Raw genomic sequence first — 14585 nt, 5'->3', positions numbered from 1 at the left:
GGACCCGGTCCCTCCCGCCGCGTCCCCAGCGCTCGGGGCCAGCCCCGGCACCCTTCCATGAGCCCTTCCGGGTGCGGCCCCCGCTCCTCGGGCTCACGCGCGGCCAGCAGTCCTACCGGCTTCCAGCTCAGGGACCCGCCGCTGCCGCTGCCTGCGCCAAAGTCGGCGTCCCAGAAGCCGCTCTGGCTGCCGGCCGCCCGCCTTCCAGGCCGCGCCTGATCCGCCGCTCCCCCTGCCGGCCGGCAGCCATTTCCGACAGGCGACTGCGGAACTTGCCGAAGGGCGCCGCGCCGGAAATGGCCGAAGCCGGCGTTCGCGAGCGGGGGCGCGGACGCGGGCGCGCGCTCGCCACTTTCCCGGCCGCGTCCGAAGACAGCCCAGGCCTCCCGCAGCGCCGCGGTGACACCCGGGTCAGGGGCGCGGGGCCGGGCGCCGGGGATTGTGGGAGGCGCGGGGGGCGCGCCGGCCGCCTTCGGAGCCCCGCCACCCGCGTCCTGCAAAGGCCGCCGGGCCCTGTCGAGAAGACCCGACCGCGGATGGCGGGGAGGATGCTCCCGGCGGCGCGGGAACCGGGTCTGACTCCCGAGCCACCGCCGCTTCCGCAGGGGCGCCGGCCCCGGGAAAGTCAAGTCATAAATCCCTGAATCTAAAACTCCATCCTCAGAGAAAAGGCCTCCAAGGACGGGCGCCGTGCACGGCAACTGCCTGCAGTTTTGAAGCCCTTTGACTTTTCCTAACAAAGACAAGGCCGGACGGCTTGGACGCTTAGGAAAATCCTGGGGCTTTGCAAAAACAACAGGTTAATCTAGTCGTGTGGGATGATCACCAAAACAAGACAGGAAAGAAGAACACCGTGTCAATGCTGAAATGCCAGCCCCTGCGAGCCCCAAAGTGCACGTTTTCCACAGTCCCAAGGAACACGTGACTGTGTGTTTCCACACTTGCGAAGTCAGGACGAGACCCCTTGGATAATGGAACAGCGGATGGGGGTGGGAGCAGGCACCCTACCTGGTCACCTGCTTAACTTAGAAACCAGCTTTTAAAACCTGTAACTGCAGTATGAGCTACGATCAAATCTGTCTTAACGTATTTTTTTTTAAATGTTTTTAATGCCCAGAACACAGGGCTTCTACTCCAGGGTTTCCTCGCCAGGGAACCCCAAACACACAGGACCTGGAGAAGCCGGGTAGAGCTGGCTGCTGGCCCTGCGCTTGGGTGGTCGGCTGCCTTAAGAAGAACTGCACCCCAGAGACAGGGTCGCAGCTGCCGACCTTATCCACTCGCCCTTCCTGCCGGAGCCCAGGCCTAGTGCTCCAGCAAGGAGGCTGAGAAAATGCTGAAGACTGATGCCCACGGGGTACAGCTTGGGCTAAGGATAACGTTTGCAAAACAAACCTTTAAAAACCCATAGCAACCTGTTTCCTAGAGCACACTCTTCATCTCTCCACCCCCAAACTAGTCCCGACTCGGATCCTCCTTTTCCTATCCTCTTTCTCTTGCTCTCCCCTCTCCTATTCACTTTTCCTCTCCTTTCCTCTTGATTACCATAAACAAATGCTTTCCAAGTCTTACCGCCATCATATGTGTACATATGCAACCCTTACTGTTAACAATTTGTTGAAGTCAAGACAGGAGGAGGCAAAGTTTAAAAATCAGAAGCATTGCAGGAAATGAAAATGGAGTGAGTGTTGCCTGGGTATCATAATTTTTTTTTTTTTAACAGTTCCTCTGCTTGGCTCTCCTCCAAAGTACGCGGCCTCAGCAGGCAGGGGCTTGGCAATGTGGGAGGAGACACCACAGAAGACAGGAGAGAACTACCAGGCCTTGGTTCATCTCCACACTGGCGAGAGAAGACGTGCAGGTACCTGCTACCTGTTGGACTCAGTCTTTTACGTTGGAGTAACTTAACACATTGCTGCCCTTAAACTTTGACTTACTTGCTTTTAAAGATGATGAAGCTGGCCAGGCGCGGTGACTCATGCCTATAATCCCAGCATTTTGGGAGGCCAAGGCAGGTGGATCACGAGGTCAGCAGTTCGAGACCAGCCTGGCCAACATGGCAAAACCTTGTCTCTACCAAAAATACAAAAATTAGCTGGGCGTGGTGGCGCGTGCCTATAATCCCAGCTACTCGGGAGGCTGAGGCAGGAGAATCACTTGAACCCGGGAGGCAGAGGTTGCAGGGAGCCTAGATCGCGCCACTGCACTCCAGCCTGGGCAACAGAGCAAGTCTCCATCTAGGGAACAACAACAAAAAAAAGATTATGAAGCTTTAGGAAGAACAGGGATATTCACCTGCTGCTGAGCCCCCATCCGCTTTGATCTTGTGAGCCTGCACTCTGCTGCTCCCCTCTCTCAGTCTCCTCTAGCTCCTGTTCCTTCTCCTACCTTGTGTTCTCTGCCAACGATACGGGGCTACTTTCTTTTTTCTTCCTCACACTCTCTTCTTGCTAATTTCAACCAATTTCCCTGCATCATCTCCACCTGCAAGCTTGTCCTTTACAGCAGAGCTTGGGGCCCTGCTGCCCAGTAGCACTCTGGACACCCTCACATCATCATCATCATCCTATTTTTATTTATTTTTTGGAGACAGGGTCTTGCTCTGTCGCCCACACTGGAGTGTAGTAGTGCGATCACGGCTCACTGCAGCCCCAATGTCCCTGGGCTCAGGTGTTCCTCCCGCCTCAGCTTCTGGAATAACTGGGACCATAGATCCCTGCCACTGTGCCTAATTTTTGTTTTTTGTTTTTGTTTTGAGACGGAGTCTCACTCTTTTTGCCCAGGCTGGAGTGCAGTGGCATGATCTCGACTCTCTGCAAACTCTGCCTCCTGGGTTCGAGTGATTCTCCTGCCCCACCCTCCCGAGTAACTGGGATTACAGGCATGCACTACCGTGCCCAGCTAATTTTTGTATTTTTAGTAGAGACAGGGTTTCACCATGTTGGCCAGGCTGGTCTCGAACTCCTGACCTCAAGTGATCCGCCCACCTCGGCCTCCCAAAGTGCTGGGATTACAGGCATGAGCCACCACGCCCGGCCTAATTTTTGTTTTGTTTTTTTGTAGAGATGGGGTTTCAACCATGTTGACCAGGCTGGTCTCAAATTCCTGAGCTTAAGCAATCAGCCTGTCTTGGCCTCCCAGAGTGCTAGGATACAGGCGTGAGCCACCACGTGGGGCCTTCACACCCTATTAATATATACTTTATGATACTTAATTGCCAGGCAATAAGCTAAACCCTTTTATTCACTGTCTCACTTTAATCCTTACGGGTAGGTATCAGCTGCCAGATAGGGAGCTAAGACTTCAAGAAGCTAAATAAGGTGTCCAACACCACACAGCATGGAGCAAAGGACAGGGGACTCCAAATCTTCCTAACTCGTGAGCTCATCTGGCTATCTCACCAGGACCTTAAATTTAATATATCCCAAACTGAACTCATCTTTATCCCTTCCCACTTTGCACTCCTCAAATGTCCTTGTTTAAAATAGTTACCTTTATCTTTCCTAACCCAGAAACAAAACCTGGCATCATCTTCGACTTCTCTCTTTACCTTCACATTCAATCAGTTTCCAAGACTTAAAGGCTTTACTTGTAGGATCTCTACCATTGATCCTCTACAGTTTCACACCTACATCCCATTCTCATTCCCAAATCCCCATAACTCCTCTCCTGGTCCATCCCTTAACACTGAAATCCTGGCTTGGCAAATATGGTCACATTCACAGCAGCTGTCCTCAAGAAGGAAGCCAAGGCAACAGCATGCACAATGAAGTGAGTCTTCACTAATCTCTCCATATTTTGACATTTTACGGCACTTATTATCTCTACTTTGTATTTTGAAACCGAATCCAAAATAGTTTTGCATTGTTGTTTAACAGTCATGTATGTAGATTTTTTTGTTTTGTTTTTGGAGACAGAGTCTGGCTCTGTCACCCAGGCTGGAGTGCAGTGGCGTGATTTTGGCTCACTGCAACCTCTGCCTTCTGGGTTCAAGCAGTTCTCGTGCCTTAGCCTCCTGAGTAGCTGGGAATACAAGCATACACCACCATGCCTGGCTAATTTATTTTTAGTAGAGATGGGGTTTCACCATGTTGCCCAGGCTGATCTTGAACTCCTGAGCTCAGGCAATCTGCCCACCTCAGCCTCCCAAAGTGCTGGGATTACAGGCATCAGCCACTGCACCCAGCCCCCCCAAGTGTGTAGATATTTATCCACTCCAGAAATTAGGAAAAGCAGGATGCATTGAACCTTTGGTACGCAGCAGCAGGAGCCTGTGGGTCTTCTGTCTGGAGCACAATCACAAGGACCGAGCATCAGCAGCATCCACTGTCATTTCAGCTCCAAACTGTAAACTCCCATAAGAGAGACAACATTGGCCCAGCTTGGGTCACGTGTCCACCCCTTTAATCAATCAGCTTTGGCCAAGCAGCAGGTCATCCTGGTCCAAACATCACAGTTGGGGGCCTCACCTGTAAATAGAGCTTGTTCCCAAAAAAGAGGGAGGCACACACCATTCATTTGTTTGTTCATTCGTTCAATCAGCAAATAGTTGAGCATCTATAGAAATATATGCAACGTTCTATTATGTACGCAAAATGTATAAAACATGGCCCTGCCCTCACACCATGAAAGTTACCACATAAAAAGAAGTCACCAGATAAAAAAGCATAACAGTATTCATAAGTACTCATGAGTGACCATCAATTCAGTTACATATGATGGAAGATAATTCATTATACCTAGTATAAGCCACTGGCGGTAAAAGTAGTTAGCAGCAATGTGTACGTGATCAACAAAAGCTCACAGCAGCACCATTTACACAAAAACAGAAAAGTACCCAGATGTCGATCAGAGGTAGACCAGATAAACAAAATATAAAATATAACACCACACAATGGCTTACACCTGTAATCCCAGCACTTTGGGAGGCTGAGGCAGGCAGATCACTTGAGGTCAGGAGTTTGAGACCAGCCTGATCAACATGGTGAAACCCCGTCTCTACTAAAAATACAAAAATTAGCCAGGCACATGCCTGTAATCCCAGCTACTCAGGAGGCCAAGGCAAGAGAATCGCTTGAACCTGGGAGGCCAAGGTTGCAGTGAGCCGAGATCACACCACTGCACTCCAGCCTGGGTAAAACAGCGAGACTCCATCTCAAAAAAAAAAAAAAAAGTGTATATGTATAGTGAATGCATGCACAGAATACTTTACAGCAATAAGAATGAGTGTTCTACAAATATACACAATATTGCTGACTCTCCCAATGTTAAACAAAAGCATCCAGACACACAAAAATGTGTACAGTATATGATTCCATTGATAGAAAGATTAAAAACAGGCAAAATTAATTCACCTTTATGGAGTCTTAAGTAAGGGGAACAAAAGGGGCCATCTGGGCAGTGATAATGCTGTTTCTTGAGCTGGGTGCTGGGTTCACAGGTGCGTTCAGTGTGTCACGCTTACACTTCTCATACATCTTTTCTATATGTATGTCATCCTTCAATAAAAAGTTTTTTAAAAATAAATAATTGGGCTTGCGTGGTAGGCTCACACCTGTAATCCCAGCACTTTGGGAGGCCGATGTGGGAGGAGCACTTGAGTCCAGGAGTTTGACCAGCCTGGGCAACATAGGAAGACCCTGTCTCTACAAAAAATTTTTAAAAGCCTGGCATGGTGGCACACTTAGGTGGGTAAGGTGGGAGGATCACTTGAGCTAGGAGGTCGAAGCTGCAGTGAGCCGTGATCACCCCACTGCACTCCAGCCTGAGTGACAAAGCGAGACCATGTCTTAAAAAAATAAAAATAAATAATTGGCACTCAAAGAAAGACACCTTTAATCTCCCTTGAACATCAGCACCATGATTATCCTGGAGTTGCCAATTATTCCCACACTCCCCACCTCCTCCCCACCACCACCACCATTATGCCCCCTTCTTAGAGACATAAGACACTGGAACCTTTGGAAGGAGCCACCGTATTTACCGCATGACCTCCTCTCCTCTGGTCCCAGCCTACTGGACTTCTCACCTGGAATTGTGGGAACTGAGTCACATGACAGAGAGAGTGCTTGATCTATTAATTTACACAGATTTGGGAGAAAGAATTTCTGGGCATGTGCACAGTGATAAGCCCAGAAAGCTGGTCTGCAGAAAATAGAAGCAAATAGAGTCAGCATAGAGAGGGAAACAAACAAACCCACCAGAGATGGAGAAGCCTCAGAGGCTGTTGACATTGACCTCTGGTACCCACATGTCCCAGGTGACACTGGGTGTCCACGTGATTGCTTATGTAGCCTTACTATTTAAAAAATCCTCATAATCCCAGCACTTTAGAAGGCCGAGGCAGGTGTATCACGAGGTCAGAAGTTCAAGACCAGCCTGGCCAACATGGTGAAACCCCATCTCTACTAAAAATACAAAAATTAGCCGGGCCTGGTGGTGGGTGCCTGTAATCCCAGCTACTCGGGAGGCTAAGGCAGAGAATCACTTGAACCCAGGAGGCGGAGGTTGCAGTGAGCCGAGATGCCGCCACTGCACTGCAGCCTGAGTGACGAGCGAAACTCCGTCTTAAAAAAAAAAAAAAAAAATCCTCATTTACTTAAACTAACATGAATACGTTTCTGTCTCCGGCCACCAAACATGACCCTGCATATTCTTCCCTGGAAGAAACTAAGTAGTTATTTTGTTTGTTTGTTTATTTGGAGACAGAGTCTCACTCTGTCGCCCAGGCTGAAGTGCAGTGGCGTGATCTCAGCTCAGTTTTGGCAACCTCTGCCTCCTGGGTTCAAGAAATTCTGCTTCAGCCCCCCGAGTAGCTGGATTACAGGCATGTGCCACCACGCCCAGCTAATTTTTTGTATTTTTAGTAGAGATGGGGTTTCGCCAGGTTGCCGAGTCTGGTCTCGAACTCCGGAGCTCAGGCAACTCACCGGCTTTGGCCTACCAAAGTGCTGGGATTACAGGCGTGAGCCACTGCGCCCAGCCCCTAAGTAGTTATTTCAGAGCCAGACTCTTAAACACTTTGCATGTGTCATCCCATGTGCTCCTTTAACGACCCTAAACAATAAGGACCATTATTATTCCTTTGTCACAAATAAGAAAAATGAAGCCCAGGGAGGTTAACTAATTTGCCTAAATCACCAGCCTAGTAAGTGGTGGTGCCAGGTTTTGGACCCTGACAGTCTAACTCCAGAGTCTGAAACTTTACCAGCTGTGCTCCGCTGTGGTGCAAGAGAAATGCTGACCATGGCAATGTGAATTGTCTGCTGCATTAGTAGATTTAACAAAGGCATTTGATTTGTTAAATGAGTTCAAATATAGAAATGATACAAAAGATCGGCTGTCTAGAGAAGCTGGTGCACACATTTCTTTCACAAGGGAATTATCGTTTGAGGTATACAAGCCAGAGAAATGTAAACTGCATAGAGTGTGACAAATATGCCAAACAAGTCTGTGTTCTCTTACCAATGATTTTACAGATTTCAGCAAATGCTCTCTTGGGGGCCCCCACTGATTGCTTATTTTTCCCCATGTGTTTAATATGCAGAAGAAGGGGATTTGAGTCCCACAGAAGGAGAAACTGGTGATAACAGTTACTTCAAGTCTCAGAGAGGGAGGTGCCTGAGTCATTTTCCATGTTAATGGCTGCCAGCCCCACAATCCACTCAGCAAGCCTTCTAGATCAATCCCAAACAAGCCATTGGTGACCCCCAGCAATCTTCAAAGGGAATTATCAGTGAGGTTGAGTCAGATAAGAACTTAGTCTATTTGTAAGGCCTTGATTTTAAAAGAAAGTGCTGACAGCCACTATTCAAGATCTTTTCTATATATAAATGACTGAGCAATTTTGCGGCTTATAATTAGAACAATGCATGACAATTTCTAGATTGAGGTTCCAAGGTTACTCTTCTCTTTGGTCTATCAGTGCCAAAAAGCCAAAAGGTCATCTTCTAAGGCTCCAGGGATAGCACTCATTACCCTGATAAATGGCTCACTCTGGAAGTCCTGGCTTTGATGTTACCTTTTAAAAGTGGCTGGTTTTTGCCTGGCCAAAGTTGGGGCCATTTGGGTGGCTCACAGATAATTTGTGGCAAGAACACTGAGTTAATATCAGTTTCAAGACAAAACACATTTTATTGTTAAAAAAGTATTTGTTAACTCATTACCTCATGTCATAGTATTCTCTGCCTTGCCATGTGGCTGTAAAAAAAAAATAAACATTCAAGTTTCACATTAGAAAGCTTAGCCTGATTCAAATCTGTTATCTGTGGCTGGGCACTGTGGCTCATGTCTATAATCCCAGCACTTTTGGGAGGCAGAGGTGGGGGGATCACCTGAAGTCAGGAGTTTGAGACCAGACTGGCCAACATGGCAAAAACCCACCTCTACTGAAAATACAAAAATTATCCTGGTGTGGTGGCAGGCGCCTGTAATCCCAGCTACTTAGGAGCCTGAGGCAGGAGAATTGCTTGAACCCGGGAGGCAGAGGTTGCTGTGAGCCAAGATTATGCCATTGCACTCCAGCCTGGGCGACAGAGCAAGACTCCATCTCAAAAAAAAATCTGTTATCTGCGTAAGACACCTAACCTGTAATGACCAATTAAGACTCAAATTAGCTAGCACCAACAGCGGGTATCAAAATGCCATCAAAATTTTCTAAGCTTGCACCTACAAATGTTCCCTAAGGCAAGCATAAAGGCATCTAACATTTACCCTAAATTATGCCAGTGAGTAGCAAAAATGTGCTCAGTTAGACGCAACATGTCACAACATGGTCTGACTGTTGGAAGAACTTAGTGCAGTGAGAGCTATACCCAGAGGAAAGAAGTAAAATTAGGCAGAGTGTTGATGGCTAAGTTCCAGTGTCACATTTATATACAGCTCAATGACTCTAGAATTGTCCTTACACCAAAAAAAAGTTATTCATAGATTCAAAAAATCAACTGCTCACTACTTTCATTTAAAAATGCCTTGTGTGAACAAGGCGTTCCAACTGAAAACTGGCAAAATTTATAGAGGTTCTTAAAGAACATCAATTAGCTTCTTAGTCAACCAATTTGGCTGTAAAATCAAAACTGAAAGTGCAATTTCCAAAACTAATTATGCTAAATACTTTTAAATATATATAACTTGATAATAACATTTGGACTTTATGTATGGAAAGAAACAGTAGTTTCCACCAAAGGAATTTTCAAAAGAAAAATATATATGTTTTAAACCAATTTATGAAGATCTGCAATAAGATTTTATTGAAGAGAAAGTTTTCCCCTATTTTCCTAAATATTACTCAAAATTAATTCTCAACCCAAAAGGTGACAGCATGACTTCTAGTAGGGTCCAAGTCAATCCCAGAACACAATAATAATTGATCCCTTCCCCAGCCCAAGCCTTCAGCCTTGCAAACACTATGCCATAGATCAAAAGTGGAAACAAATGAAAATGTGACCATATTTCTACAAATCCATCAATTTGGAGGGCCAAAAACTAACAATCCAAAGCCCATCTCTAATGGATAGTGTTGGATATTTCACCCTCATATCAAAAGAAACATGTATAATTACATCATCTAGGTTACTAAGAAAAGCATATCTTTAAAGTGAAGAGGTAATTATTTAGAAAAAGGATACTTGACATAAATGATGCGAATACTCAAAAAATATGTTAAGTATCTGTGAAATGTATTAACTATGAAAGCTCTTTAAAAGCTCATGCTGAGCCTTGTATTACTTTTATGTACATTTAACCAGGCTTCAATAATGCTCTATTTATCTTTATTTCATTAATTCAATAATAAACATTTAAATTTTTTTTTTATTTTTTGAGACGGAGTTTTGTTGTTGTCCCCCAGGCTGGAGTGCAACAGTGTGATCTCGGCTCACCACAACTTCTGCCTCCCGGGTTCAAGCGATTCTCCTGCCTCAGCCTCCCAAGTAGCTGGGATTACAGGCATGCGCCACCATGCCTGGCTATTTGTATTTTTAGTAGAGATGGGGTTTCTCCATGTTGGTCAGGCTGGTCTCAAATTCCTGACCTCAGGTGATCTACCCACCTCAGCCTCCCTAAGTGCTGGGATTACAGGCGTGAGCCACCACGTCCGGCCAACATCTAAATATTAGTAGGAACACAATAGCAAAAAAGAAAAAAAAATCACAAAAACTGATATATTAAGTATTTACCAACTCTGTGGCTTCCTTCCAGCTCATGAGCATAATTTTATAAAATTGCTATCTCTATGTGTCAACCATTTCAAGTCCTTCTTTTTCACTTACTTTGAATGAACTATTATGTTTCTACACGACCCTCACAGTCATCTTGAAAGTTACTGGAGCATCCTATGGTCTAGCTCAGTGATTCCTGAATAACAATTTATTGACCAAGCTAGGATGAAGTTTTCATCAGTCCACAGTTAAATGGGAAAAGCACAGACAAGTTGTGAGTTTTTAACAAAGTTGAATGATTCAACTGAAAGGATTAGACTTTATTCTAAGATTATGTTCTTCTCCCTTTTTTATGTTAAAATGTGTGTTTATGAAATGACTGTGGTGGTGGTCAACGGCAGCTTTTTCTGTATCTTTCTCACTCAACAAAACACTGAAATATACTAATTTTGGTATCCCCTACTGAGTTATTTTTTATTTTACTGGCCTATTAAATCTAAAGGTCTGGTAACTACAATACCAGTCTAGCCTGTCTAACAACACATATATATTAAGGCATACACTTCCCCCCAACTTCACCCCCACAATACAGAATGTTTTTGGAGACTCCCATGGCAGCCAGCCTCTGAAAGGGCCCCCAGTGATCCCTGCCCCCTGGTATTCACACTGTTGTGAAGTCTCCACCCACACCCTAACTAGGATCCATCTGTGTGGCCAGTGGAACACAGCAAAAGTGATGGTATGTCACTCCCAGGATTAAACGACACGGGGCATTTCAGCTTCCATCTTGGTTGCTTTCTCCTTCTTAGATCACTCTGGGAGAAACTCACTGCCATGTTGTGACAACACTATGGAGAGGCCCAGGTGAGGGACTGAGGCTTCCTGCCAACAGCCATATGAATAAGATTGGGAACAGATCCTCCAGCCCCAGTCAAGCCTTCAGATGACTGCAGTCTCATGAAAGCCCTGCACCAAAACCACCCAGCTTGATGAAATAATCTGTACAACAAACCCCCATGACACAAGTTTACTACAACAAACCTGCACATGTACCCCTGAATTTAAAAGTTAAAACAAAACCACCACCACCAACAACAACAAAAAAAACACCCGGCTAAGCCACTTCTGAATTCCTAACCTACAGAAACTATGAAATAATAAATATTTGTATTTTCAAAATTAGCTGGGTGTGGTGCCATGTGCTTATAATCCCAGCTACTCAAGAGGCTGAGGCATGAGAATCACTTGAACCTGAGAGGCAGAGGTTGCAGTGAGCCAAGATTGTGCCACTGCAATCCAGCCTGGGCAGCAGAGCGAGACTCTCTCAAAAAAAAAAAAAAAAAATAGAGAAGAAAAAGAAAAATTAAAATTAATGTGTAGAATATTTTTTAAATTAAAATTAAATAAATAAATATTTGTACTTTCAACCATCAAATTTGAGGTAATTTGTTATAACCAATAGATAATAAATACAACCCTTTTATCCTATTTCAGCCGCAAAATGAACAACCCTGTAGCCCCCCAGGGATGCAATGTGGTGCAATGCAGAAACTGTATTTATGGCTGAGTTGGAAGAGAGATCAGATCAGCAAAGACTGTGATCTCCTTTACCCTGGCTTTAGTTTACATACTCTGACTTTTATCTTCTCTGTTGCTTTTTCTACTTTTCTTGTATTGACCAGGGTACTCAGCAAACCGAATAATCCATCTCTAGCAAGGGAATCAATCCTGCAAGTTTATATGCTTAAAAGAATTACTTTATGTAAATATGGTGTTTTATGAAATTTTAGAAAACTTGTAAATGTCTATTGACAGAATCCCTAACCCCAGCTGAACAAATCTTTGCTAGACTCATCCCTAGCTCAAAAGAGGAGCAGGTCTTATATTTCACTAAGAAAATAGAAGACAACAGATATGAACTCTTTGAAATGCCTTCCTTCCACCTTTATAAGTATTGAGGTGAAAACTATTATTTTAGTAGATGCTAGAGTTCTTAGGGATGGAAAGTGCCTTATTTAGGAAACTACTTTGAAATGACATTTGAAGTACGGAAGAAGAGAGAATGACTTAGAATAAAACTCTGAAGCAAAGAGACAGCTAGACAGATCTATATTTTTTAAAACCCAAAAACATGGGGACTGGAGGAGAGGAAATGGAGGTGGATAAGAAGAGGTGGGGCTCAAATAACAGTGTGGGAGGCTGGAGCTGCGGGAGAGAGTTCCCAGTGATAGGGGAGCTGGAGAATGTTTAAAATAGAGATATCTATTGTCGGAATTTTAAGTTATTTGTGTTGCTAAGGATATAAAATCCCCTAAGCCTTCAGTAATATCTGTCACATGCACAAATGCCTTATGTGAATGATTTGGGGGAGAATGAAGAAAAAAGATGGCGAGGGGCTGAGCTCCACAACTGGGTCAGCAAAGAACCAAGAAATGAGAACAGCCACAGAAGTTCAGTTACAAGTAAGATAAAGAATTTAATGGAAGCAGAATCTCAAAGCCAAAGAAACCATAAGAAGGAGAGCTTCCAGGAATTCACAGAAATCTTGGATTGAGTTTCCCAATGGATACAGAATGGGGACTTAAGCCAATGTTACTTAAATCTCAGAAAAGAATGTTGCCTTAAGCTGACAGCTGAGTACATATTCACTGATTCTTCTTTCATCTCTTCCGGCCCTTGACAAAGAGATGTCCTTAACTCCTTTCTGAAACTAGGTGCTCCATTTTTGAATGTGATCTAATATCCTTCCTTTAACTCTTGCTTGATCAGTTATTCTCTTTGCTACATACATGGTCAATATCCTCCTTACTATAGGGTTTTACCCCCATTCTGCTTATAAATAGGCTCAGTCTCAGGCCTGGGGAAAATAAGAGAATAACTCAGCTCAAGCTACCATCATCTTACAACACAGGCACTGAACCCAGAAAGATTTAGATTCGAATCCTTGTTCCACTATGTATTAATAGTAGAACACCCTGGGCATATTACATAACCTTTCTATACTCTCTCCACTACAATTTCCTCATCAGAACATGGGGATAATAATGGTACCTACCCATAGGAGTAGTGTAAGGATTATCCCAGATAATGCATGCAAATTGTTAGTTCAGGGCCTGGTATACAGTAAGCCTTCACTAACATCAACTGCTGTCATCATCATCATTTGCCCAAATTCTTGAGTCATCTCAGGCTGGGCGCGGTGGCTCATGCTTGTAATCCCAGGACTTTAGGAGGCCAAGGTGGACGGATCACCTGAAGTCAGGAGTTCAAGACCAGCCCAGCCAACGTGGTGAAACCCCGTCTCTACTAAAAATACAAAAAAAATTAGCCAGGTGTGGTGGCAGGCACCTGTAATCCCAGCTACTTGGGAGGCTGAGACAGGAGAGTTGCTTGAACCTGGCAGGCAGAGGTTGCAGTGAGCCAAGATCGCACCACTGCACTCCAGCCTGGATGACAAAAGCGAAACTCCATCTCAAAAAAAAAAAAAGTCATCTCTTCTCTACTGTCATTCACTCTTTAATCCCTGGGGGGGCTGGCTGCTGTCAATCTATTGAAACTGCTCTCGTTAAGATAACCAGTGATCACTTCTAATATGAGGTTATAGAAAAAACAAATGAAAACACAAAATGAAAAAAAGAACCAGCAACTTCCTAATTCATTATCCCACTTAATCTTTCAGGCCTTTGGAACTCTTCTTTAGAACTTAACAGACCTAGTCACTCACCTTCTTGAAATGGTCCAGTCTTTGCTTTGCATGGTATTGCCTTTCCCCATCCTTTCTCTTTTCTTTCACTGAGTCTTAATTCTCCACCATCCCTTAAATGCTTGTGTGCCTGGGTCTCCCCTCTTAGCCGTCTTTTTATCACTAGGTGAACACTTCTAAGACTTCAGCAACCAAATCTCTATCTTTAGCCCAGATATTCCTTCTGAGCTCTTGAGCCAAACTGTCCACTAAATTTATTGTCTAAGGTTTTCACAAACTCAGTCATCCAAACCAAATTTATACAGACTGTTAACTAAATCATTATTTTCTCTCCCTTCCCCAATTCTTTCCCTTCCCTAGTAATCATTTTCTTTTTTTTCCTTTTTGAGATGGAGTCTCGCTCTGTTGCCCAGGCTGGAGTGCAGTGGTGTGATCTCGGCTCACTGCAACCTCCACCTCCTGGGTTCAAGCAATTCTCCTGCCTCAGCCTCCCAAGTAGCTGGGATTACAGGCGCATGCCGCCACACCTGGCTCATTTTTGTATTTTAAGTAGAGGCAAGGTTTCACTGTCTTGGCCAGGCTGGTCACGAGCTCTTGACCTCAAGTGATCCATCTACCTCAGCCTCCCAAAGTGCTGGGATTACAGGCGTGAGCCACCGCGCCCAGCCCCTAGTAATCATTTTCTCAAGTTTCCAGCTTGGACTGGAATGTCATTGTTATAGTCT

General features: G+C 44.9%; 1 protein-coding gene across 4 annotated transcripts in view; it reads right to left on the bottom strand.

The window, feature by feature from the left end:
- The window catches only part of EXTL3 (exostosin like glycosyltransferase 3), a 134242-nt gene that overhangs the window by 51777 nt on the left and 67880 nt on the right, over positions 1–14585 (bottom strand). For 2 of the 4 annotated variants that reach the window (XR_004031312.1, XM_030817034.1), the window contains exon 1: positions 117–443. The exons of 1 other annotated variant lie outside the window; for it this stretch is intronic. The gene's annotated coding sequence lies outside the window, so the exon portion shown is untranslated. Of the gene's footprint in view, positions 1–116; positions 444–14585 lie in introns of those variants that run through there. One more of the 4 variants, XR_004031314.1, reaches the window with a different exon arrangement.

The sequence above is a fragment of the Nomascus leucogenys genome, chromosome 8, assembly GCF_006542625.1.
Source record: "Nomascus leucogenys isolate Asia chromosome 8, Asia_NLE_v1, whole genome shotgun sequence".
NCBI classification, from domain to species: domain Eukaryota; kingdom Metazoa; phylum Chordata; class Mammalia; order Primates; family Hylobatidae; genus Nomascus; species Nomascus leucogenys.
This window is presented reverse-complemented; position numbering and strand designations above follow the sequence as displayed.